The sequence below is a fragment of the Ovis canadensis genome, chromosome 17 (assembly GCF_042477335.2).
Source record: "Ovis canadensis isolate MfBH-ARS-UI-01 breed Bighorn chromosome 17, ARS-UI_OviCan_v2, whole genome shotgun sequence".
NCBI classification, from domain to species: domain Eukaryota; kingdom Metazoa; phylum Chordata; class Mammalia; order Artiodactyla; family Bovidae; genus Ovis; species Ovis canadensis.
This window is the reverse complement of record NC_091261.1, coordinates 80,136,238-80,162,343: the sequence shown is the minus strand read 5'-3', so window position 1 is coordinate 80,162,343 and position 26,106 is coordinate 80,136,238. Positions and strand designations below refer to the sequence as shown.

At 44.3% G+C, this 26,106-nt stretch overlaps 1 long non-coding RNA gene across 1 annotated transcript; it reads right to left on the bottom strand.

Moving 5' to 3' along the window:
• Nucleotides 1–17,950: 17,950 nt before the first annotated feature.
• LOC138422248 (uncharacterized) lies at nucleotides 17,951–25,757 on the bottom strand. Its single transcript, XR_011249810.1, has 2 exons — nucleotides 25,058–25,757; nucleotides 17,951–18,595 (listed from the first exon to the last, which is right to left on the bottom strand). It is a non-coding gene; the product is annotated as an uncharacterized lncRNA (long non-coding RNA).
• Between the last annotated feature and the right edge of the window lie 349 nt (nucleotides 25,758–26,106).

The window sequence follows — 26,106 nt, the reverse complement described above, 5'->3', positions numbered from 1 at the left end:
CAATACATAAAACAGACCATAGTCAGGAAATTTATGTCTTCAGGGTTGAGCTGAAAATTCTTTAGAGTATATAGAATTCTCGAAACTCTGCCCCATAGCCTGAGGCTTCCAGAAGCTGGGTATGAAAACTCATGATTTAATTGCTCTCTAAGGACCTTAGGCTTTAAAATTAAATCCAACATTTAATTTAATCATTTTATTCATTCACACTGCAAAAATGTTTGAGCAGGATAAGATTTGCCAGGTGCTGGTCCAGGTGCTGAGGCTTCAGAGATGAGGTAGAAAGGGTTTCTCTGCCGTCTTTTGGGGCCGCATAGTTCTTTGTTTTGTCCTGCGCATTGTTGAACGCTCAGCAGCGTTCTCAACACTGGCTCGCAAGGCGCTGGGAGCACCTGCCCAGCTGTGACAGCACAAGACGTCTTCAGCTGATGCCAAATATCCCCTGGGGATAAAAATCGCCCCTGGTTATGAAGTACTGAGCTTAACTAATGAAGACCTCTTATCTCATGAGCTTGTGTTCGTTCCCTGGGAAAGAGAAAGACAACAAACATATTTTTTTGGAAAAAAGAAATGAATGGGAATTCCCTGGCAGTCTAGTGATCAAGACTGAGCTTCCACTGCAAGAGCACACGGTTCAATCCCTGGTCGGAGAACTAAAAATTCCACCAACCACGTGGCACGGCTGAGAAAAGAAAAAAAAAAAGAAATGATCATAGAATGATCAATGTATGATGAAACTCAAATGAGAAGATGGGTGTTATTGAAGCACTTCTTCAGGTTGGGTTGGGTGGGCCGAGAAGATGTCTCTGAGAAGGTGGTATTTGATCTGAATGTTCAGCAGGAAGGAGCCAGTCATGCAAAGACCTGAAGGAAGAATGTTTTGGTCAGAGGAAGAGCGAGAGCAAAGGATAAGAGGATGGATGGAACTGGGCTTGTTTAAAGAACAGAAGAAAGGCAAATATGGCAGGAGCATTGAGGATAAGGGACAGAGGAGGGAGAGGTGAGCTGAGCTGGGTGTGGAAGGCAGGTAGAGGTGGTGAGGATCAGATCACTGAGGGCCTCTTAGGTGGCTCAGAGGTTAAAGCGTCTGCCTCCAATGTGGGAAACCCGGGTTCGATCCCTGGGTGGGTCAGATCCCCTGGAGAAGAAAATGGCAAACCACTCCAGTATTCTTGCCTGGAGAATCCCATGAACAAAGGAGTTTGGTAGGCTACAGTCCACGGGGTCACAAAGAGTCAGACACGACTGAGTGACTTCACTTTCACTTAGGCCAGGGGAAGGAGGTTTGATTTTATTTAAAATATAAGCATCCTCTATGTGCTCCTGGGCTGGTACTGGGGGACACAAAGGTGAATAAGATAGTGTCTTTGTGAGCCCACAGAGGATGAGGCAATTAATTTTATCTGGCGTGAGTCTAGGAAGGCTTCATGGTGGAGGTGACATCAGCGCTCACTTGAAGGATGAGTAAAAACCTGTTATACATAGATAAAGGATGGTGGAAGTTGTTTAGTACACCTTATGCAAATGATTCTTTCTACACAAGTTGTTAAATAAATTCTAACTCCTGGCTCCTATCCCTAGAGGTGCCAGGGCCCAGGAATCTGTATTGAACCACTACTGTAATGATTCTGATGCAAGTGGGGGGGGGACCCCACTTTGATAACGGTGCTCCGTGGCTTTTGTGCCGCTCATCTAGGGCTCAGTGGAGTATGAATGACGTCTTCTTCCAAGTGGAAAACATTCACTGTTCTGTCCTGTACCAGGATCAGGGGTAGAAGTACCCTTTCTAAGTACCCAGTTTCTGCCTTCCTAAAACCCTCAGTTACTCACTTCTCTTGTATAAGGAAACAGAGATGTAGAGAGGAGGGGACTTCCCCAGTGGTCCAGTGGTTAAGACTTTGCCTTTCAATGCAGGGGTTGCAGGTTCAATCCCTGGTAAAGGAGCTAAGATCCTACATGCCTCATGGCCAACAAACCAAAACATAAAACAGAAGCAATACTGTAACAAATTCAACAAAGACTTTAAAAAATGGTCCACATTAAAAAAAAAAGTGTGTGTGTGTGTATATATATGTATATATATATATATATGGAAGAAAGAAACTTAGAGAGCGTAAGTGTATACCCCCAGGGCCTCATGCATGTTCCCAGGTGGTACTAGTGGCAAAGAATCTGCCTGCCAATTCTGGAGATGCAAGAGACTCAGGTTCAGTCCCTGGGTTGGGAAGATCCCCTGAAGAAAGAAATGGCAACCCACTCCAGTATTCTTGCCTGATGAATCCCACGGACACAGGAGCCCGGTGGGTTATATCGTCCATGGGGTTGCAAAGAGTGGGACACGACTGAGTGCCTGAGCGCAGGGCCACTGAGCAGCTCAGAAGAGGCCCATCTGGACACTGAATTCAGGCCTGTGGACTCCTGGTCCGGCGCTCTTCCCCTTCCACCAGCCACACACAGGCCGCTCTTTCGTGGAGGAGATCCCTTACAAGCCACTTGTGAAGCCAGTGTCCACTGGTTGCAAATCAGCCCTGACTCACCCCAGACTGCCCTGGGTTAAGCCCCCAGGCCAGGAACAAAGGAGCCGAGGAGAGCATGTACACAGGGCACTACGTGCAAGGCTGGGAACGTGCAAGTGCCCTGAGTGTGGCTTGCTTTCCTTCCAACTCGACACGCACTTAAATGTTCAGACCGGAGGAAATGTGTTGGCAGCTATCAGACGTGTAGACAGGGGCTCTTGGGAGAACTGGCTGGTAGGCAGCAGGAGCCAGGGACGAGAGCAGGCCTGGCTGCTGGGAACGTGACTAAGAGCCTTCCTTCCCTGCAATCCAACTCTCTTTCCTTGTTAACGGGGTGTCTTTGCAGCTGGGGCTCCATTGGGTCTGGGTCTGGACATGTGTAAGTGGGTCATAACGTGTAATTGGGTCAGAGTGTGTAATTGTGTAAGTGGCTACACAGGTAAGAGGGAGAGTGAGCAGATGAGCAGGTGAGTATGTGAGTGTGTTAGTACCTGAGAGGGTAAGCATGTACAAGACATGAGCGCGAGAAGGTACGCGTGTAGCCTATAAGGAGGTAAACACACAAGCTGGTAAGACTATAACCGTGCAATTGAGTGACTAGGTCAGGGAGTAAGTGTGGAGCTGTAGAGAGTCAGTGAACAAAAAAGTGACTGTGCAGATTCGTCAGTGTGTAAGTGGGCACGTGCACAACATGGGCACATTTGTGTGTGCTCAACGAGAGACACACAGCATCCAGACACGGCACTGGTGTGTGCCAAGGTTGCTTTCAGAACTTCAGTCTGATTGCGGTTCCGGCCTGCCATCAGGTGAAGTGACAGCGTCTAAGACCCACTCTGGAGTATTCTGAGCACAAAATAGCCTCAGGCTGTTTGGGAGATTAAGCCTACTCACCGCCCTCCGGCAGGGCACACCAAGCCTCAATGAGTCAGTGTGCTGGAGGGGTGATGCCCCAAAGTGGCCTCCCATGTCCACGAAATGATTTCAGGTGCGACAAGGATAAGCACGTTTCCCCTATCATTTCATGTGCTTTAGAGGAAGAATTTAAAATTGGACATCCAAACTCGTGATTTCATTATGGCTGTTGGTTTTTGGGAAGTGTTTATTATTATTTTTTAAATATTTATTTTCAAAATTTATGTATTGATTTCGGCTATGCTGGGTCTTAGTTGCAGCACATGGGACCTTCGCTGTTTGTTGAGGCATGTGGGATCTTGAGTTGCAGCATGCAAACTCTTAATTGTGGCAGGTGGGATCTAGTTCCCTGACCAGGAATGGAATCCATGTCCCTGCATTGGGAGCTTGGAGTCTTAGCCACTGGACCATGAGGGAAGTCCCGAGTTCATTATTATTATTATTATTATTTTTGGTCATTACCATGCAGCTTATGGGATCTTGGGCTTCCCTAGTGGCTCAGATGGTAAAGAATCAGTCTGCAATGCAAGAGACATGGGTTCGATCCCTGGGTTGGGAAGATCCCCTGGAGAAGGGAATGGCGACCTACTCCAGTATTCTTGCCTGGAGAAGTCCATGGACAGAGGAGCCTGATGGGCTGCAGTCCACAAGGCCACGAAGACTGAGGGATCATAGTTCCCCAACCAGGGCCTGAACCCGTGGCAGTGAAAGTGGAAGTCCTCACCCCTCAACTGCTAGGGAATTCCCAGGGTGAGTTTAAATTGCTAATAGATATATTTGAGTTTTGAAAAAGCGAGGTGAACTCAGTCCACAGCTGGGGTCTATGCAGAGCCTGACCTGCCAGCAGCAGCAGCAGCAGCAAAGCGAGACGCCACCATGCCTCTCATTCCACAGCCAGGCACCGCCGGGTGGTCCCATCCATCCCAGCGGCAGCAGCAGCAGCGCACGCGGAAGCCGCTCAGGCGTGTCCGACCCTTTGAGACCCCACAGACCACAGCCCGCCAGGCTCCTCCGTCCATGGAATTCTCCAGGCAAGAGTACTGGAGTGGGTTGCCATTCCCTTCTCCAGAGGATCTTCAGCAGCGGGTGGCATGCGAACACCTACAGGGCTCAGCAGCTTCTGCCCACCCTGATGTCTGCCACAATGACAGCAGATGACCCACAATAGCACGTCTTCCCCTACCAATGGCACCAAAAGGAATTGAGCAGAAGCCCCAGCATCACGAGAAGAGTGAAACAGACAACAATGACATTACAAGGACTCAGCAAAATTAAGCTGTCATTGGAACCGAAGACCACAGAAATAGTCCAGAACCTATGCTGAAAAAGGGTGATTTCTAAAATACAAGATTTGAATAGGCTCAAGAATCTCCTAACAAAATAACCAAAATGTCCAGGATGAAATAAAAAATCATAGTTTATACCAAGAACTAGGAAAACTGCAATTTGAATTGGAAAAGATCAACAGATGCTAATATCAAGATGGAGTAGATGTTGGAACTATTTGATAAAGATTTTGAAGCAGTCATCATAAACAGGCTTCGCTAATAACAAATTCTCTGGAGACAATATTTTTTAAAAATTTATTTATTTAGGCTCTGCTGGGTCTTTGTTGCTACACAGGCTTTCTCTAGTTGTGGTGCTAGGGGAGAGGGCATGTGGGATCTTCCCGGATCAGGATCAAACCCAGGTCTCCTGCATTGGCAGGCAGATTCCTCACCACTGAGCCACCAGGGACGTCCCAGAGGACAAATTTAAAAATTGAAAATTTCATGTTTCCCTGTTGGTCCGGTAGTAAGGAATCTGCCTGCCAATGAGGGACACTGGTTTGGTCCCCGCTCCAGGAATATCTCACACACCTTGGAGCAATTAAGCCTGCGCACCACTATTACTGACCCTGTGCTCCAGAGCCTGGGGACCGCACCTGCTGAGCCCGAGCACCACCGAGCCTGTGCTCCTCCACGAGAGAAGCCATCACATTGAGAAGCCTGTGCGCCGCCACTAGAGAGAAGCCTGTGCAGCAAGAAAGACCCAGCACAGCTGAAAATAAACACAAACAAGTCAAATGCTAATCTCACAAAAAACAGAAAACCTCAGCAAGGAAACAGAGATTACAGAAACAACCAAATAGCATTTCTAGAACTGAGAAATACAGTAACTAAAGCAAAAACCTTGCTCGATGGACTCAGTGGAGATGACAAAGAACAGAATTAGTGACTTGAAGATGTGTCAATAAAATTCAATCTGCACAACAGAGAGAATAAAGACTGAAAATATACGGAGAAATAGATCTGATAAATGACTCTTACCCGATACGTACAAAGAATATTTGAAACTCAACAATAAGAAAACAACCTGACTGGAAATTCCCTGGTGGTCTAGTGGTTAGGACTCCTGTGCTGCCACTGCAGAAGGCCAGGGTTCAATTTCTGGTCAGGGAACTAAGATTCCAAAAGCTGTACAACCAAAACCAACCCTAAACCCAAAAACAAACAAACAAAATACCAACCAAACACAATCTGATTAAAAAATAGGCCAAATATTTTAATAGACACCTCACCAAAGAAGATATAAAGATGGCAAACAAGCGTATGAAAAGATGCTCTGCAACATACGTCCACATATAAAGCGTATTGAAGCAATAGTTAGACACCACTACACACTTAGAATGTTCAAAATCCAGAATGTGGACAACATCAAATGCTGGATGTGAAGCCACGGGAGCTCTCATTCATTGCTGGTGGGGATGCAAGATGGTACAGTGACTTTGGAAGACAGCATCACAGTTTCTTACAAAACTAAACATGTTCTTACTATACAATCCAGCAATCACTCTCCTAGGTATTCACCCAAAGGAGCTGAAAAGTTATGTCCACACAAAAACCTATACAAAGGTTTTCTTAGAAGATTTACTCGTAATTGCCCAAACTTGGAAACAACCAAGATGTCCTTGTGCGGAGAATGGATAAATAAATATGGTACACCCAGACAATGGAATATTATGCACTGTTAGAAAGAAATGAGCTATCAAGCCAGGAAAGATATAGAGGGAACTTAAGTGCATAATATTAAGTGAAAGAGGCTAGTCTGAAAAGCCTATGTACTGCATGATTCCCACTCGTGACATTCTGGAAAAGGCAAAAGTATGGAGACAATAAAAATATCAGTGGTCATGAGGAGTTGGGGAATGGGGGATGAATAGCCAGAGCACAAAAGATTTTTAGACCAGTGAAACTAATGCTATAATTTGGACTCATGTCATCATACACTTGTCCAAACTCATAGAATGCATGAAACAAAAAAGTGACTGTATAATTCGGGTGATTATGATCTGTCAGTGTGGACTCACCAGTTGTAACAAATGTACCATTTTGTGGGGAATGTTGATAATAGGGGAGGTTGTGCACGTGTAGGGGCATGGAGTATGTGGGAAATCCCTGTTCCTTCCTCTTGATTTTGCTTTGAAGTTAAAACTGTTCTTTAGAGAAAAAAAAGGATTAAAAAAAATTGAATAGAATCTTGCAGATCTGTGGGACAATAACAACGGACTTCACCTTTGTATTATTGGAGTTTCAGAAGAGGAGAAAGGAACTTCCCTGGTGGTCCAGCATCTAAGGCTTTGCGCTCCCAGTGCTGGGGGCCCGGGGTTTGATCCCAGGTCAGGGAACTAGATACCTGATGCCACAACTAAGACCTGATACAGCTAAATAAATAGAATATTTCTTAAAAGAAATAGAGGAGAAAGTGTAGGATAAAAAAAAATGTTCAAGGAAATAATATTTGGTCATGTTCCAAATTTGGTGAAAGACATAAAAACATAGATACAAGGAGTCAAGTGAATCCCAAATAGGATAAAGTCAAAGGGAGCCGCAGCAAGATACCTCATATTTAAACATTTTAAAAAACAAAGACAAAGAAAAAAGGTTAAAAGCAGCAGAGAGAAATGATGCGTACTTGTACAGGAATACCACCTTGGATCACAGCAGATTTCTCGCCCGAAGCCATGGAAGCAGGCACATCTTTCCGGGGCTGAAGAAAATGAGCTGGATCCAGTGAATATCTTGCAGGAGTGAAGGGGGAAATAAACACATTCTCATGTGAATGGAAACTAAGAGAACTTCTTGCTAGCAGGCTTGCCAAGGACAAATGGCTAAAGAATGTTCTCTCATCAGAAAGAAAATCATCACAGAAGAAGTCTGAAGCCTTTAGAAGCGAAAGAACAATGGAGTGGGTAAAAATAGAAGAAACCTATTCTTCACCTCACGATTTTAAGCCATATTTTGTGGTTGAAGCAAAATTTATAATGCCATCTGATGTGGTGGTATTGGGAGGCAGAGGCATTGAATAATATCCTCCACACTGAGAAGGAACTTTGAGGCTGAAAAATGAAGTAGGCAACTCTGTAAAGTGCAATTGTGAAGTTTATTGTGAGTAACTTGCATATAGGTAGAAAGGATTGGGCGGATGGATGATCCAGAGGCATTCACAGCTATATTTCATGCCACTGAGGGGTACCGGAAATTTGAAGAGGCTAAAGGTAAAAATGAAATACAACCACTAGCGAGAAGCACAGTCACACCAGTGGGAACCAAGGGGTTTTTTCCTACCACTAGGAGGCTCATGACCATTAACCATTTGTGTTCGTGAAAGGCACTCTTTCAGGTTTCAAGTCAGATGAAAGCAAGGGAACTCCTCTGGTTTGGGCACATTCCTTGGTGAGTTAGGCTACAGTTCATTCACATGGAAGGGTGAGCTGACAAATGTGGGTCTAAGATGGAACTGACAAAGGGGAGGCAGTGTGGCGCTGCCGCAATTATGTAGAGGAAATGCTTCAGACAATTACATTTAAAAAGTGAGTGTCGGCCAGTCAGTCGGTTCAGTGCTCAGTCGTGTCCGACTCTTTGAGACGCCAGGAATCGCAGCACGCCAGGCCTCCCTGTCCATCACCATCTCCCGGAATTTACTCAGACTCACGTCCATCAAGTCAGTGATGCCATCCAGCCATCTCATCCTCTGTTGTCCCCTTCTCCTCCTGCCCCCAATCCCTCCCAGCATCAGCTTCTTTTCCAATGAGTCAACTCTTCTCATGAGGTGGCCAAAGTACTGGAGCTTCAGCTTTAGCATCAGTCCTTCCAAAGAAATCCCAGGGCTGATCTCCTTCAGAATGGACTGGTTGGATCTCCTTGCCGTCCAAGGGACTCTCAAGAGTCTTCTCCAACACCACAGTTCAAAAGCATTAATTCTTCGGCGCTCAGCCTTCTTCACAGTCCAATTCTGACATCCATACATGACCACTGGAAAAACCATAGCCTTGACTAGACGGACCTTTGCTGGCAAAGTAATGTCTCTGCTTTTGAATATGCTATCTAGGTTGGTCATAACTTTTCTTCCAAGGAGTAAGCGTCTTTTAATTTCATGGCTGCAGTCACCATCAGCAGTGATTTTGGAGCCCAGAAAAATAAAGTCTACCACTGTTTCCCCATCTATTTCCCATGAAGCGATGGAACCAGATGCCATTGTCTTTGTTTTCTGAATGTTGAGCTTTAAGCCAACTTTTTTCACTCTCCTCTTTCACTTTCATCAAGAGGCTTTTTAGTTCCTCTTCACTTTCTGCCATAAGGGTGGTGTCATCTGCATATCTGAGGTTGTCGATATTTCTCCCAGAAATCTTGATTCCAGCTTGTGCTTCATCCAGCCCAGCGTTTCTCATGATGTACTCTGCATATAAGTTAAATAAGCAGGGTGACAATATACAGCCTTGACGTACTCCTTTTCCTATTTGAAACCAGTCTCTTGTTCTATGTCCAGTTCTAACTGTTGCTTCCTGACCTGCATACAGGTTTCTTAAGAGGCAGGTCAGGTGGTCTGTTATTCCCATCTCTCTCAGAATTTTCCACAGTCAAAGGCTTTGGCATAGTGGATAAAGCAGAAATAGATGTTTTTCTGGAACTCTCTTGCTTTTTCGATGGTCCACTGGATGTTGGCAATTTGATCTCTCGTTCCTCTGCCTTTTCTAAAACCAGCTTGAACATCAGGAAGTTCGTGGTTCACGTATTGCTGAAGCCTGGCTTGGAGAATTTTGAGCATTACTTTACTAGTGTGTGAGATGAGTGCAATTGTGCAGTAGTTTGAGCATTCTTTGGCATTGCCTTTCTTTGGGGATTGGAATGAAAACTGACCTTTTCCAGTCCTGTGGCCACTGCTGCGTCTTCCAAATTTGCTGGCATATTGAGTGCAGCACTTTCACAGCATCATCTTCCAGGATTTGAAATGGCTCCACTGGAATGCCATCACCTCCACTAACTTTGTTCGTAGTGATGCTTTTTAAGGCCCACTTGACTTCACATTACAGGATGTCTGGCTCTAGGTGAATGATCACACCATCGTGATTATCTTGGTCTTGAAGATCTTTTTTGTACAGTTCTTCTGTGTATTCTTGCCACCTCTTCTTAATATCTTCTGCTTCTTTTAGGTCCATACCATTTCCGTCCTTTATCGAGCCCATCTTTGCATGAAATGTTCCCTTGATATCTCTAATTTTCTTGAAGAGATCTCCAGTCTTTCCCATTCTGTTGTTTTCCTCTATTTCTTTGCATTGATCCCTGAGGAAGGCTTTCTTATCTCTTCTTGCTTTCTTTGGAACTCTGTATTCAGATGCTTATATCTTTCCTTTTCTCCTTTGCTTTTCACTTCTCTTCTTTTCACAGCTATTTGTAAGGCCTCCTCAGACAGCCATTTTGCTTTCTTGCATTTCTTTTCCATGGGGATGGTCTTGATCCCTGTCTCCTGTACAATGTCACGAACCTCCGTCCATAGTTCATCAGGCACTCTATCTATCAGATCTAGGCCCTTAAATCTATTTCTCACTTCCACTGCATAATCATAAGGGATTTGATTGAAGTCATATCTGAATGGTCTAGTGGTTTTCCCTACTTTCTTCAATTTCAGTCTGAATTTGGCAATAAGGAGTTCATGATCTGAGCCACAGTCAGCTCCTGGTCCTGTTTTTGCTGACTGTATAGAGCTTCTCCATCTTTGGCTGCAAAGAATATAATCCATCTGATTTCGGTGTTGACCATCTGGCGATGTCCATGTGTAGAGTCTTCTCTTGTGTTGTTGGAAGAGGGTGTTTGCTATGACCAGTGCATTTTCTTGGCAAAACTCTATCAGTCTTTGCCCTGCTTCATTCCACATTCCAAGGCCAAATTTGCCTGTTACTCCAGGTGTTTCTTGACTTCCTACTTTTGCATTCCAGTCCCCTATAATGAAAAGGACATCTTTTTTGGGTGTTAGTTCTAAAAGGTCTTGTAGGTCTTCATAGAACTGTTCAACTTCAGCTTCTTCAGCATTACTGGTTGGGGCATAGACTTGGATTACCGTGATATTGAATGGTTTGTCTTGGAAACGAACAGAGATCATTCCGTAATTTTTGAGATTGCATCCATGTACTGTATTTCAGACTCTTTTGTTGACCATGATGGCTACTCCATTTCTTCTGAGGGATTCCTGCCCACAGTAGTAGATATAATGGTCATCTGAGTTAAATTCACCCATTCCAGTCCATTTTAGTTCTCTGATTCCTAGAATGTCGATGTTCATTCTTGCCATCTCCTGTTTGACCACTTCCAATTTGCCTTGATTCATGGGCCTGACATTCCAGGTTCCTATGCAATATTGCTCTTTACAGCATGGGACCTTGCTTCTAACACCAGTCACATCCACAACTGGGTATTGTTTTTGCTTTGGCTCCATCCCTTCATTCTTTCTGGAGTTATCTCTCCACTGATCTCCAGTAGCATATTGGGCACCTACTGACCTGGGGAGTTCCTCTTTCAGTATCCTATCATTTTGCTTTTTCATACTGTTCATGGGGTTCTCAAGGCAAGAATACTGAAGTGGTTTGCCATTCCCTTCTCCAGTGGCCCACGTTGTGTCAGACCTCTCCACCATGCCCGCCCATCTTGGGTGGCCCCACAGGGCATGGCTTGGTTTCATTGAGTTAGACAAGGCTGTGGTCCTTGTCTAAATCAAGGTATGGTTTCCAGGGACTTCCCTGGTGGTCCAGTGTCTAAGACTCTGGGCTCCCAGGGCAGGGGGCCTAGGTTTGATCCCTGCTTAGGGAACCAGATCCCACATGCAACAACTGAGGGATCCCTCATGCTGCAGGTAAAGATCCTACACGCCACAGTGAGGACTGAAGATCCTGAGTGCTCAACTAAGACCCAGAGCAGCCAGATAAATAAATATTTAAAAAAAAGTATGGTTTCTACATTGCACGCAGTGTGGTAAGCATTGACACCAGTGTGCTGTGATGAATTACACAGTGATACCTAGAACAAGAACCAGGGAAAAAAAGGCCTATGTATACATGGATGTGTGGATAAATGCATATTTATACATACATTTACTATAAAAGCAATATACTGAAAATATTATAAATATGTCACATTTGGAACTCTAAAAATAATACCTAAATGCTTAGGTAATCCACATGAAGGCAGGAGGAAGCAACAGATGAGAAACAGAAGGAAAAGACCGAAATATGTACAAAACGGCACATTTAGGCCTTAACACATCAACAGCGACTTTACATTTTTTTAACAATTTTAAACTTTTATGTGTTTATTTTGGTTGCGCTGGGTCTTTGGAGCTGCGGGAGGAGCTGTGGCGAGCGTTGCGGCGCCCGCGCTTCCCACTGCGGTGGCTTCTGTGCTTGAAGAGCACAGGCTGTAGGGCACGCAGGCTTCAGAAGCCGTGGCTCACGGGCTTAACTGCTCCACAGCCATGCGGAATCTTCCTGGACCAGGGATCAAACCCAGGTCCCCTGCACTGGCAGGCGGATTCTTATCCACTGGACCACTAGGGAAGTCCATCAATAGTTACTTTAAATGTAAATGGTGTAGATATACCAAATAAAAGAGACTGGCAGAGTGTGTAAACAATTATGATCCAGCTGTATATTATCTAGGGAATTCCCCTGACTGTACACCATTTAGGATCAATGAGCCATTTTGATTCATTACTATTAACTAAAGCTCTTCCTTGGTAGCTCAGATAGTAAAGCGTCTGCCTGCAATGCGGGAGACCTGAGTTCAACCCCTGGGTCGGGAAGATCCCTGAGTTGGGAAGACCCTCTGGAGAAGGAACTGGCAACCCACTCCAGTATTCTTGCCTGGAAAATCTCTTGGACAGTGGAGCCTGGTGGGCTACAGTCATTGGGGTCGAAAAGAGTTGGACATGACTGAGTGACTAACACTTTCACTTTTCAAAGCCCATAGTTTATTTAGATGTTCTTAGTCCTCCTTCTGTTTCAGGATCCCATCCAGGAGACTACTTTCCATTTAATTGTCATTTCTCCTCAGGCTCCTTTAGGCTGTGAGTTTCTTGTGCTTTCCTTGTTGATGACTTTGACAGTTTTTTTTTTTTTTTGGCTGAGTTGCATGGCTCATGGGATCTTAGTTCCCTGACCAGGGACTGAACCTGGACTCTCAGCAGTGAGAGCTTAGAGTCCTAACTGCTGGACTGCCAAGGAATTTTCGACCTAGACAGTTTTCTTAAAAGTTTTTGGCCTTCCCATACAGCATGTGGAACCTTAGTTCCTGACCAGGGATCGAAACTGTACATCCTGCATTGAAAGTACAGAGTCTTAACCACTGGACCACCCGGAAAGCCCCAACTTTGTCAGTTTCGAGAAGAACCGGTCAAGTCTTTTGGAGTCTGCTCCAAAATGGATCCTGGATTTGTCCAGTGTTTTTCTCATAAAACCAGGTTATCAGCGGGGGCTTAGGTGGGAGGGGTGGGGAGAAACCACAGAGCTCTCCATTTTCCATGACATCATATCAAGCACACGGGCTATCAACGTGATTGATGACTGTTGATGTTGGCCTCGATCACCTGGCTGACGTAGTGTTTTTTAGGTTTCTCCATCATCAAATTATTCTTTGTTCCTCTCTCCATATTGTACGTTTTGGAAAGAAGTCCCAGTGCACAGGCTGGGCCTAATAAGGGGAGAGTTATGCTCCCCTGCCTTGAGGGTAGAGTAGCTACATGAATTATTTGGAATTCTTTTGTGTATTAGTTTCCTCAAGCTGCCATAACAAATTACCACACACTAGATGGCTTAAAATAAGATATGTACTCTCTCAGAGCTCTGGAGGCTAGAAGTCTGAGGTCGAGGTGTCTACAGGGCCATATTCCTCTGAAGGGACCGGGGAAGGAATGTTCCTTGCCTTTTCCAGCTTTCTGGTGGCCTCAGGCATCACTTGGTTTGTGGCAACGGGGCTCCAGTCTACCGCCACCTGGTCATCTGCCCTGTGTATCTCTATGTCCTTATTATAAGGACACCAGTTGGGACTTCCCTGGCCGTCCAGTGGCTAAGACTTCTTGCTCCCAATGCAGGGGGCCCTGGTTCAATTCCTGGTCAGGGAACTAGATCCCACATGCCACAACTAAGAGTTCTCATGCTGCAAATAAGACCCGTTGCAGCCAATTTTTTTTTTTTTCCTAAAGAACAGCAATCATTGGATTAGGGGCTCACCCTGAATCCAGTATATCTTGAGATCCTTAACTAATTACATTTGCAAAGACCCTATTTTTGAATAAAACCACATGCTGAGTTTCCAGGAGACCTGAGTTTTGGGGACACACCTTCAGGCCACTCCATCCAATGTGGGATATCTCGTCTCTGGCCCTCGTTAATTTAGTCAATCATTTATATCATTATGAATAAATGGAAACTTATTTTTTTACTTTGAGTCACAATCCAATGCTACTTTAACTTTTTGCTCAAATTGTTTCAGCTTTGGTCATTAAAAGCTCTTTCAGTTGGTTCCTGTATTATAGGAGTATTATAGTATTACAGGAGCACTTCCCTGCTCTCGAGTAGTACAAGATGCTCGCCTCAGACTCACCTTGTTTATCTCCTACTCCAGTCCTAGAATCAGCCATTTCTCTAAGGAGCCCTGGTTCCTTTTATTGGGGAATGGCCTTAGAATCCAAAATCTGAGCATTAGTCCAGATTCTTAAGGTTTCTGGAGTGTCATTTATTTTAGGCCCTCTCAGCTGAGAGCGCAAAAAATGTTTTCCATATATATAACATATACACATATTAAACACATTTATTACATAACACATACTATTGTTATATAATAACAATCAAATAAGTTGTTTCAGTAGTGTCTGACTCTGTGTAACCCTATGGACTGTAGCTTGCCATGGGATTCTCCAGGCAAGAATACGGGAGTGGGTTGCTATGCATCCCCCTGGACTCCAGGGGATCTTCCTGACCCAGGGATCGAACCCATGTCTCTTACATCTCCTGCACTGGCAGGCAGATTCTTTACCACTAGTGCCTCCTGGGAAGCCCATTATATAACACGAGTGAATGATAATCGCTCAGTTGTGTCCAACTCTTTGCGACCCCATGGACTGTAACCTGCCAGGCTCCTCTGTCCGTGGACTTCTTCAGGCCAGAATACTGGAGTGGGTTGCCATTTCCTTTTCCAGGATTACATAACGTGTGTGTGTGTGTGTGTGTGTGTGTGTGTATAAAAATTTGAAGAAGGCTGAACACCAAAAAATTGATGCTTTTGAACTGTGGTGCTAGAGAAGACTCTTGATTGAGAGTCCCTTGGACATCAAGGAGATCAAACCAGTCAATCCTAAAGGAAATCAACCCCCAGCATTCATTGGAAGGGCTGATGCTGAAGCTGAAGCTCCAATACTTTGGCCACCTGATGTGAAACGAGGCTGGGAAAGATTGAGGTCAAAAGGAGAAGGGGGCAGCAGAAGATAAGATGGTTAAGTAGCATCACTGACTCAAGGACATGAATTTGAGCAAAACTTGGGAGACAGTGGAGGACAGAGGAGCCTGGCATGCTACAGTCCACGGGGTCGCAAGGAGCTGGACACGACTTAGCGACTGAACAGCAATAAAATGGTTCTGAGATTCAGAGGGACTGTTCTTTTGGCTTGGAAAATCCTTCTCCATTCCCAGACCAGGGCTTTGACCACTTGGCCATTCCTGCTCTGGTCTTTCCCCAGAGGGCTTCACTAGCGTCTCACTGCTTCCTACTCCTCCACCTCCAACTCCTTGAACCTCAAATTGAACTCATTACTTTCTTCCTCAAACCTCCACTGAATTCTTTATTTACTCTTTCGGAGAGGGCAACCTTTCCCCTATCATGCGTGCCCGCCTCTGCTTCCCCCCATATCTGGTCAGTTATCCAGCCTGTGAATTAATCCTGATGTCTCTTCCTCCTCCTCTCCATCATCATGGCTGCTCCTAAGGGCGGGATCTTTCTAATCTGTCCCTGACACTTTGGACTTGGTGCTTGAGACAAACCATGCTCTTTCATGCCTTTGTACCTTTGCACTGACGGTTCTCTCTGCCGGTTGTACCCTTCCCCTCATTAACTGCCTGTAAAATTCATAATTATCTTTTAAAATTCTGCTCGGGCATCTGGAAAGCTTTGCTTATCTTCTGTTTATACTCTTGCTACTCAAAATGCGGTCTGCAAATGACCACTTTGGAATATCACTGGGGAACTGGTGAGTGAGTGAAAGTGAAAGTCGCTCAGGCGTGTCCGACTCTTTGCGACTCCATAGACTCTACAGTCCATGGAATTCTCCAGGCCAGAATATTGGAGAGGGTAGCCTTTCCCTTCTCCAGGGGATCTTCCCAACCCAGAGATCGAACCCAGATCTCCTGCATTGCGGGAGGATTCTTTAGCAGCTGAGCCTCAAGGGAAGCCCAGACTGGTAGGATTGTAGACTCTCAGTTTCTATCCCAGACCTACTGAGTCTACATCTGCTTTTCAAAAGATGCACAGGGGATCTGTGTGCAGGCTGGACTTTGAGAAGCGTTGTATACCACTTCTGACCCTGCCCTTCCATTGTGACCTGAGGTGCATTTTTGGTAATTACTTGTGTCCATTTTCCCCTCAGGACTGTGAATTCCCTGAGGTCAGGGTCAGGGTTCATGCCTCATTCAGGGGTCAGTCCAAGCCTTGGCAATTAATTGGTTGAACCCTCAGGGTTCTTTAGATCTGGTCTGAGCCCAGTGGCAAAAAAGAATTATGGAAGTAACTTTTTTTTTGAACATTATTTTACTTTATTCTCACAAAAATATTATCAAACAGTGCATGTGTGTGCATGCTGAGTCACTCAGTCATATCCAACTCTTTGCAACCTCCTGGATTGTAGCCTGCCAGGCTCCTCTGTCCTAGGAATTTTCCAGGCAAGAATACTGGAGTGGGTTGCCATTTCCTTCTTTAGGGGATCTTCCCGACCCAGGGTTCGAACTGGAGTCCCCTGAATCTCCTGCATTGGCAGGTGGATTCTTTACCACTGAGCCATCTGAAAACTGCCAAACAATGCATATGTCCCCACTTCTCCCACACCCCTCCCAACTTAGGATGAATTCATAGAAGAATCAAATGGAAAAATGAACAAGGGTTAATGTTTAAGACGGCTTATAATTATAAAAATTCAGGAAGGATTTAATTGTCCTATTTTATGCAGCCATTAAAAATGGTGTTAGGACTTCCCTGGTGGTGCAGTGGATAAGAATCTGTCTGCCAGTGCAGAAGACATGTGTTCAATCCCTGGTCTGGGAAGATTCCACATGCCACGCAGCAATGAGGCCTGTGTGCCACAACTACTGAGCCTGCGCTCCAGAGCATGCAAGCCGCAGCTGCCGAAAGCGGCGCATCTAGAGCCTGTGCTCCGCAACGAGAGAAGCCGCTGCGATGAAGAGCCCATGGGCCACAAGGAAGAGGAGCTCGCACTCGCTGCAACCAGAGAAAGCCCGCGCAAAGCAACGAAGACCCAGCACAACAGGAAAGAAAGAAAAGTTTAAAAAGGGAAAACCAGTGTTATGTGGGAGTTCTCTGGTGGTCCAGTCGTTAGGACTCAGTGCTTTCACTGCAAAGCCCGGGGTTCTGCCCCTGGTCCAGGAAGTATGATCCCGAAAGCCACATGGCGTGGTGACAAAAAAAGTGTTCTGTGACTATATACAGAAAAGTAATAAAGACAACTTTATAATTAAAAAATTATGTATAAATTTGGCAAATTCATACATATATATACATATATAAAAATATATTCTTTTCCTTTATAGGTTATTGCATAATGTTGAATATAGTTTCTTGTGCTGAATAGTAGGTCCTTGTTGGTTGTTAAAAATTATAGTTTATGTCTCCATTTTTTAATCATTATAAGAAATTGAACACACAGTATGATGTTGTGCCATTTTCTTTTAGGTCATTTCAGTCTTTTGAAGCTAGTATTCAGTTCAGTTTAAGTCAATTCAAATGAACAATCTGAAGTTAGTGTTTCATAGCTGTATGTTTTGTATGGCTTGTGCATGCAGGTATTCTAATTGTTGAGTTCCATATATTAATTTTTTTAGTTTCTTGTTTACTTGTTTCTGGCTTGATTTATCTTCTTTTACTATTTCATGCACTATTGCCCTGCATTTAAGTCTAAAATTAAATGAAGAAAACACAGCTACCACCATAAAATCACTGGTAAAATTATGTAACGCTTGTATTGTTTTATGATGACATGAGAAAATTCTTTGCGTATGAGAAGTGTGTCTATCCATTATTAGTCACATGTGGATACCATTCGTGTATTTGAAAAATACATAGAACTCACAAAAAAAATTTTTTTAACAAATTCAAGCAACATAGAATTATGTTGGTAAGCATTAAAAGTAACAGTCTGTTCCCCAGCATCTGTTAACTGATGGGCTTTTCTCACTGATTCTTCTGAGTCATTCCCAACAGGGGTACTCGTCCTCAGAGGCCTGATGTCCTCAGAGGCCTGATGTCTTCGGAGCCAAAAAGAGATCAAATTCCCTTCAGAAGCAAAGGAAAGCTTTATAATTCCGTCAGAGAACTGAGAGCTAGGAGCTTGGACTCAAGAGTACGCAGCTCCCTCTCCTCTCAGGCTGTGAGCGGGATGCTTTCTGGGGCTCTCGTCTGCGGGAAGCGGGGGCTCAGGGCTCCGAGAGTCGGGCGCCGCCGCCGCCATCTTGCGCTGCCGGTGGCGCGCGGCCCTGGTGCTGAGCTGAGCTTGAGGCAGCCATTTCGCATCGGGACTCTCGTCTGAAGTGCTGTGTGGGTGCCGGCTGCTGCGGGCCGCCCTGCTGTGAGCAAGTAAAACTAGACCAAGTACAAAGGAAAAAGAAAAGGTTAGGCTTTATTACCCAGATTCTAGTCTTATTTCCATTTATTAATGGGCTTTGCTGGTGACACTTTCTTCCTCTTAGAACTTCTGGTACACAACATTGTAAAGCAATTACACTCAAAAATAATAATAATAATAAGAAACTCTTCCCCCCTGCAAAAATGATAACTTATTTTTCTGCCATTTGCTTTCTTTAATATTGTTCCAAGTCCTTTCACACGTCTACCTTGATTTTTTTCAAATGGCTACATCCTTTAAAGGAGTATCATAATTTATTCCATTCCCTTGTTGACAGACATTTTAGTCGTCTGTCATTGTTTCTTATTATATGAACAATATCATAAATATCCTTTTACATATATAGTTGGCTTTCTTTTATAAAATGTTTTTCCGATTTAAAAATAATGCATATGCATGGTTAAGTTCTTAAAGAAATGTATAAAAAAGTGTAATGCCTAAAGGTGAAAATTTTAAAGTCATCCTTAAGTCAGCAACATGAGATACTGAATCTCAGTTTCTCAAAATATTTTAATTTCTTTTCCTAGAACTTAATAGAATAAAAAGAACGGAAGTAAAACCAAAATCTTCCTTCAACACTCTCCCAATTGCTCTATATTTATAAAGTGATTGTGAAATAGTAAGAGATGGGAACATTCTGTATTTGGTTGAACTTTTTCTTAGTTGGTATAACTTTAAATTTCCATGTAATAAAATTTTGTCACTTGTGGAATAAAAATCAGAAAACAAGTATGATGGCTAAATAGACAGTAAACACACAATATACATTTAAAAAATTTACTGAACAGAGTTTAAAACCTGAATCCTCAGCACTTCCCTGGTGGTCTTGTGGCTAAGACTCCATGCTCCCAATGCAGAAGGCCCAGGTTCAATCCCTGGTCAGGGAACTAGATCCCCCATGCTGCAACTAAATCCTCGTGCAGCCAAATAAGTGAATAAAAATAAATACTTAAAAAAAGACCCAAACCCTCTAGAAGAAAGTAATTGAGAAAACCTGGTCTCTAATATTCAATCAAAGTGATAATTACGTGTAGGAAAAGAAAAAAAGACATCTGAGGAAAACACACCTGTTATCTATTATTTTGTGCGTGTGTCTTTTAAAAAATCTTTAGTTAGAGGATAATTGCTTTACAATATTGTGTTGGCTTCTGCCGTACAGCAGTGTGCATCAGCTACAAGTACACGTATGTCCCCTCCCTCCCAAATCTGCCCCACTCCCCAGCCTGTCTCACCCCTCTCGGTTGTCACCGAGCACCAAGATGAGTTCCCTGTGCCCATACAGCACCTCTCACTGGCTATCTGTTTCACAAATGATAGTGTATTATATCAATGCAACTCTCTCAGTTTGTCCCACCCTCCCCTTCCCCCTCTGTGTCCAAAGTCCGTTCTCTATGTCTGCATCTCTATTGCTGCCCTGCAAATAGGTTCATCAGTACTATTTTTCTAGATTCCATATATTTGCATTAATAGATGAAATTTGTGTTTCTCTTTCTGACTTACTTTGTGCTGTACAAGCATGAAGCTCTAGGTTCATGTGTAAACTCTAGGTTCATCCACCTCACTAGAACTGACTCAAAAACATTCCTTTTTATGGCTAATATTCCATTGTATATAGGTATCATATCTTATTTATCCATTCATCTTCCAATGGACATCTAGGTTGCTTCCGTGTCCTAGCTATTGTAAATAGTGCTGCAGTGAACACTGGGGGTACATGTCTTTTTCATTTATGGCTTTCTCAGGATATATGCCCAGTAATGAGGTTGCTGGGTCATATGGTAGTTTTATTCCCAGTTTTAAAAGAATTTCCATATTGTTCTCCATAGTGGCTGTATTAATTTGCGTTACCACCAGCAGTGCAAGAGGGTTCCCTTTTCTCTGCATTGCCTCCAGCTTTTATTTTTTGTAGATTTTTTGATGATAGCCATTCTAACCAGAATTTTGGAAAACTCAGCAGTGGCCACAAGAGTGGAAAAGGTCAGTTTTCATTCCAGTCTCTAAGAAAGGCAATGCCAAAGAATGCTCAAGCTACTTCACAGTTGCACTCATCTCACACACTAATAAAGTAATGCTCAAAATTCTCCAAGCCAGGCTTCAACAATACGTAAATGGTGAACTTTCAGATGTTCAAGCTGGATTTAGAAAAGGCGAGATCAGAGAGCAAATTGCCAACATCCTCTGGATCATCAAAAAAGCAAGAGAGTTCCAGAAAAACATCTATTTTTGCTTTATCGACTATGCCAAAGCCTTTGACTATGTGGATCACAACAAACTGTGGAAAATTCTTAAAGACATGGGAATACCAGACCACCTGACCTGCCTCCTGAGAAATCTGTATGCAGGTCAGGAAGCAACAGTTAGAACTGGACATGGAACAACAGACTGGTTCCAAATAGGAAAAGGAATACGTCACAGCTGTATGTTGTCACTCTGCTTATTTAATTTATATGCAGCGTACATCATAAGAAACGCTGGGCTGGATGAAGCACAAGCTGGAATCAAGATTTCTGGGAGAAATATCAATAACCTAAGATATGCAGATGACAACCACCCTTATGGCAGAAAGTGAAGAAGAGCTAAAGAGCCTCTTGATGGAAGTGAAAGAGGAGAGTGAAAAAGTTGGCTTAAAACTCAGCATTCAGAAAACTAAGATCATGGCATCTGGTCCCATCATTTTATGGGAAATAGGTGGGGAAACAATGGAAACAGTGGCAGATTTTATTTTTGGGGGGCTCCAGAATCACTGCAGATGGTGATTGCAGCCATGAAATTAAAGACTTTTTTGGAAGAAAAGCTATGACCAACCTAGACAGCATATTAAAAAGCAGAGACATTACTTTGCTAACAAAGGTCCATCTAGTCAAAGCTATGGTTTTTCCAGTAGTCATGTATGGATGTGAGAGCTGGACTATAAAGAAAGCTGAGCGCCAAAGAATTGATGCTTTTGAACTGTGGTATTGGAGAAGACTCTTGAGAGTCCCTTGGACAGCAAGGAGATCCAACCAGTCCATCCTAAAGGACATCAGTCCTGAATATTCATTGGAAGGACTGATGCTAAAGCTGAAACTCCTATACTTTGTCCACCTGATACAAAGAGCTGACTCCTTGGAAAAGACCCTGATACTGGGAAAGATTGAAGGTGGGAGGAGAAGGGGACGACAGATGAGATGGTTGGATGGCATTACCGACTCAATGGACATGAGTTTGAGTAAACTCCAGGAGCTGGTGATGGACAGGGAGGCCTGGCGCGCTGCGGTCCATGGGGTCGCAAAGAGTCGGACACGACTGAGCAGCTGAACTGAACTCATGTCTTGGCTATTGTAAATAGTGCTGCAGTGAACACGGGTATACGTATCCTTTCAGGTCATGTTTTTTTCTGGGTAAATGCCCAGGAGTGGGATTGCTGGATCACATGGCAGCTCTATTTTTAGTTTTCTAAAGGACCTTCATCCTGTTCTCCATAGGTTCTCCAGTTTACATTCCCATCAACAGTGGAGGAGGGTTCCCATTTCTCCACACTCTCTCCAGCATTTATTGTTTGTAGACCTTTTTGATAATGGCCATTCTGAGCAGCGGAACAATAACACAGTTTATAAATGTTTAACTAACTCAGACATCCTTTTTAAAAAATCTTCATTAAACATTATTTTTCCATTACAGAAGTAACACCTGTTCATTGTATCACACTCAAATACAGAAATATGGTTTAGGATTGGGACCATGTTGTACTTATTTCCACAGGCCTGGATTTCAGAGGTTTGATAAAGTTCACTGAATGAATGAATGATTCCTGCCTTCCTTTTCCCATCTCGCTATCTTCCTATTCACATTTAAAAGAAGTCAAACCCTTAAAGTTCTAGAATGTTGCTCCAGGAATCGAGTTTCAGCTGCTGTGGGAGCCAGGGAGAATCAGGCTCCATGGTGGTGGGCTGCCCAGGTCTCAGGCAGAGGGGTGCTGTGTTTCCCCTATTCTAGGCCCCTTTCATCATGAGTGAGACTGTGGCTTACGTGAACTGAACTTTGGCAATAATTCCAAAGGTAACAGCTTAGGGAAAACTTCAATGTTCTGAGGAGGTTGGAGGGGCAGAAATTTCTGGGTGACAACAGGCTGTGTAGCCTCAGTTTCCTTTATGAGTCTCTTTTGCCAAAGCCCAGCCTGGGAAAAACCTGAAGTCATTAGAATTGGGATCTGGCAACATCCCAAAATACCAGGAACAAATTCACCCTTCTGATGCTTCAGATTCTTTAGAAAACGTGGGCTGACGCTGTGGAAAGGGCAAGTTACAAAACAGTCTGTACAGAGAGTACAGAGCTTTCTCTGTAACTTTATTCAGCTTCTCTGGATAGAACCAAGTTGGGGAAGGAAGGCTGTTTGGCAGTGTGTTATCTGTGGTTATCTCAGGGGGCGGGAGGAAATTATTCCCAGTAATTTTTATTTTCTTTTTGGTGTGCCTCCAAAACTTCTACAGTGAACATCTATCACTTTTCTTAATCAAGAAATCTTTAAAAAATGAAAAAAAAAAACCCAGGCGGTTTGATACATGTCCTTTGTCCTGCTTGGTAAGTTTAGGACTTGCTTCTAGATAGAATTAGTAAGAAGAGGAACAATCCAGCAGCCTTGTTATGGGAGATTGTGGGACTGTCTGACGCATTCATTCGTTTTCCATTGCTGTGTAACAAAAGACCACTGAGTGAGTGGCTTCAGTTCAGTTCAGTCGCTCAGTCATCCGACTCTTTGCGACCTCATGAATCGCAGCATGCCAGGCCTCCCTGTCCATCACCATCTCCCGGAGTTCACTCAGATTCACGTCCATCGAGTCAGTGATGCCATCCAGCCATCTCATCCTCTGCCATCCCCTTTGCCTCCTGCCCCCAATCCCTCCCAGCATCAGAGTCTTTTCCAATGAGTCAACTCTTCATATGGGGTGGCCAAAGTACTGGAGTTTCAGCTTTAGCATCATTCCTTCCAAAGAAATCCCAGGGCTGATCTCCTTCAGAATGGATTGGTTGGATATCCTTGCAGTCCACGGGACTCTCAAGAGTTTTCTCCAACACCATAGTTCAAAAGCATCAATTCTTTGGTGCTCAGCCTTCTTCATAGTCCAACTCTCACATCCATACATGACTACTGGAAAAGCCATAGCCTCGACTAGACGGACCTTAGTCGGCAAAGTAATGTCTCTGCTTTTGAATATGCTATCTAGGTCGATCATAACTTTTCTTCCAAGGAGTGAGTGTCTTTTAATTTCATGGCTTCAGTGACCATCAGCAGTGATTTTGGAGCCCCCCAAAATAAAGTCTGACACTGTTTCCCCATCTATTTCCCATGAAGTGATGGGACTGGATGCCATAGAGCAGCATATATTTATGATCTTAGTTTCTGTGGGTTGGCAGTCCAGGCACGGCTTAAATAACTCCCCTTCTCTGGGCCCACAAGGCTACAATCAAGGTGTTGACCAGGCTGCTTTCTCATCTGGAGGCTAGACTGGGGAAGAACCTGTTTCCAAGGTCACTCAGGGAGTTGGCAGATTTCAATTCCTAGGTCTGTAGGACTGAGGGCCTCAGTCTCTCGCTCTTTCTTTGGTTCAAAACTGCCCTCAGCTTCTAGAGGCCAAGTGTAGTTTCTTGCCACATGGGCTTTCCCAATATGGCCACTTCCTTCAACAAACCAGCAAGAAGAGCCTCTAGAGCAAGTTTGCTAGCAAGATGTGTGCGTTAGTTGCTCAGTCATGTCTGACTCTTTGCAGCTCCATGGACTGCTCTATCCATGGGATTCTCAAGGCAAGAATACTGGAGTGGGTTACCATTTCCTTCTCCAGGGGATGTTCCCAACCCAGGGATCAAACCTGGGTCTGCTGCATTGCAGGCGGATTCTTTATCATCTGAGCCACCAGGGAAGCAACCAAGGTGTTATCTTTTTTTTTTTTTTTTTAAATTTTTGCCACACTGTACTGAATGTAGGATCTTAGTTCCCTGACTAGGGATAGAACCTGTGTTCCCTGCATTGGGAGGGTGGAGTCTTAACTGCTGGACCATCAGGCAAGTCCCCAAGATGGGGGACTGTGTCTTATACAATGTAATACAGTCACAGAATGATGTCCCATCCTCATGGCCAGATGCCAATGGTTAGAAGTAAATTGCAAGTCCCACCTCAGGGGGATGTCTGACTTCAGGGAAAAGGATTATCTGAAGGTGGTGTTATGAGATGAATGTCTGTATCCCGCCCCCCCAATTCATGTTGAAGACCTAACCTCCAGAGTGGCTGTGTTTGGAGATGAATTCTCAAAGGAAGTAGTTAAGGTTACATGGGGTCATAAAGGTGGGGTCCTTATCTAATAGGATTAGTGTCCTTATAAGAAAAAGCTCCAGAGATTTCTCTCCTTTCACACACACAGAGGACAGAGCGAGAAGGCAGCCACCTGTAAGCCAGGAAGAGAGCCTCCCTAGAAGCCACACGGGCTGGTGCCCTGATCCGGGACGTTCAGCCTCCAGCACTTTGAGAGAATACATTGCGGTGTTAGAGTCCAGTCTGTGGTATTGTTACGGCTGCCTGAGCCGACTTGGACTTCGTGCCAATGCCAGGGGCCACTGACCACGGTAAGGGTAGCTTAGAGTCCATCAGCCACACTTAACATTGTGAGGATGGCTGGAATTCCAAGCAGAAATTCCAGAAGCTTCTAGTAACATGTGGATATTTTCGTAAAAATACAGATTCTTCTCAGAGATCATCCTTCTGTAGGCCAGTGTGGGGCCTGAGAACGTTCCATGATCCCTTCCAAGGTGATTCCAATGCTGAAGAATGTCATCCACGTTTGATGGTTCGAGTCCAGCAGCTTCAAATTCCAGCCCACTTGCTGGCTATGGGACCGTAGATCAGGGGCTCCTCCTTCCAGCTAATGTTCCTTTATCTGCTGAAACCTGTCAAGTTATTAAAAAAAAAAACAAAACACCCTCTGGGGAATTCCCCTGGTGGTCTGGTGGTTAGGACTCAGCACTTGCACTGCCGTGGGCTTAGGTTTGATCCCTGGTTGGGGAACTAAGATCCTGTAAGCCACATAGAGTGGCCAAAACTGCCCCTGAAACAAAAAACAAACCAACCCACCCCTTGGTGTTAGCAGCTCCTCTTCCCAGTCCAGCCTCAGCAAAAGGAGGCTAGAATGCCTTATATCCCTCTGCCCACCTGTCTAGGTCATGGAGAAGTTCAAAATCAGAAGGGGTACAAGGTTTGGGAGCTGTTCAAACATGGAGGTGACTTAGGTCTTGCTTGTTCTCATGTTTCCTTTTGGGGAATGCTGAACTATACCATGGGGGCCTGGAGAAGGTGAAGGTCCAGATATAGATCTGAGGTGAGGACCAGTGCTCCTGGACACCAGGAGGAAAAGCGGTCTTTGGCCAGGCTGTCCATGAGCAGGTGGAGTGGCCTCCATGTGGTGCCTGCCAAGCAGGGGCCTCCTTTTTCTGGCATCAC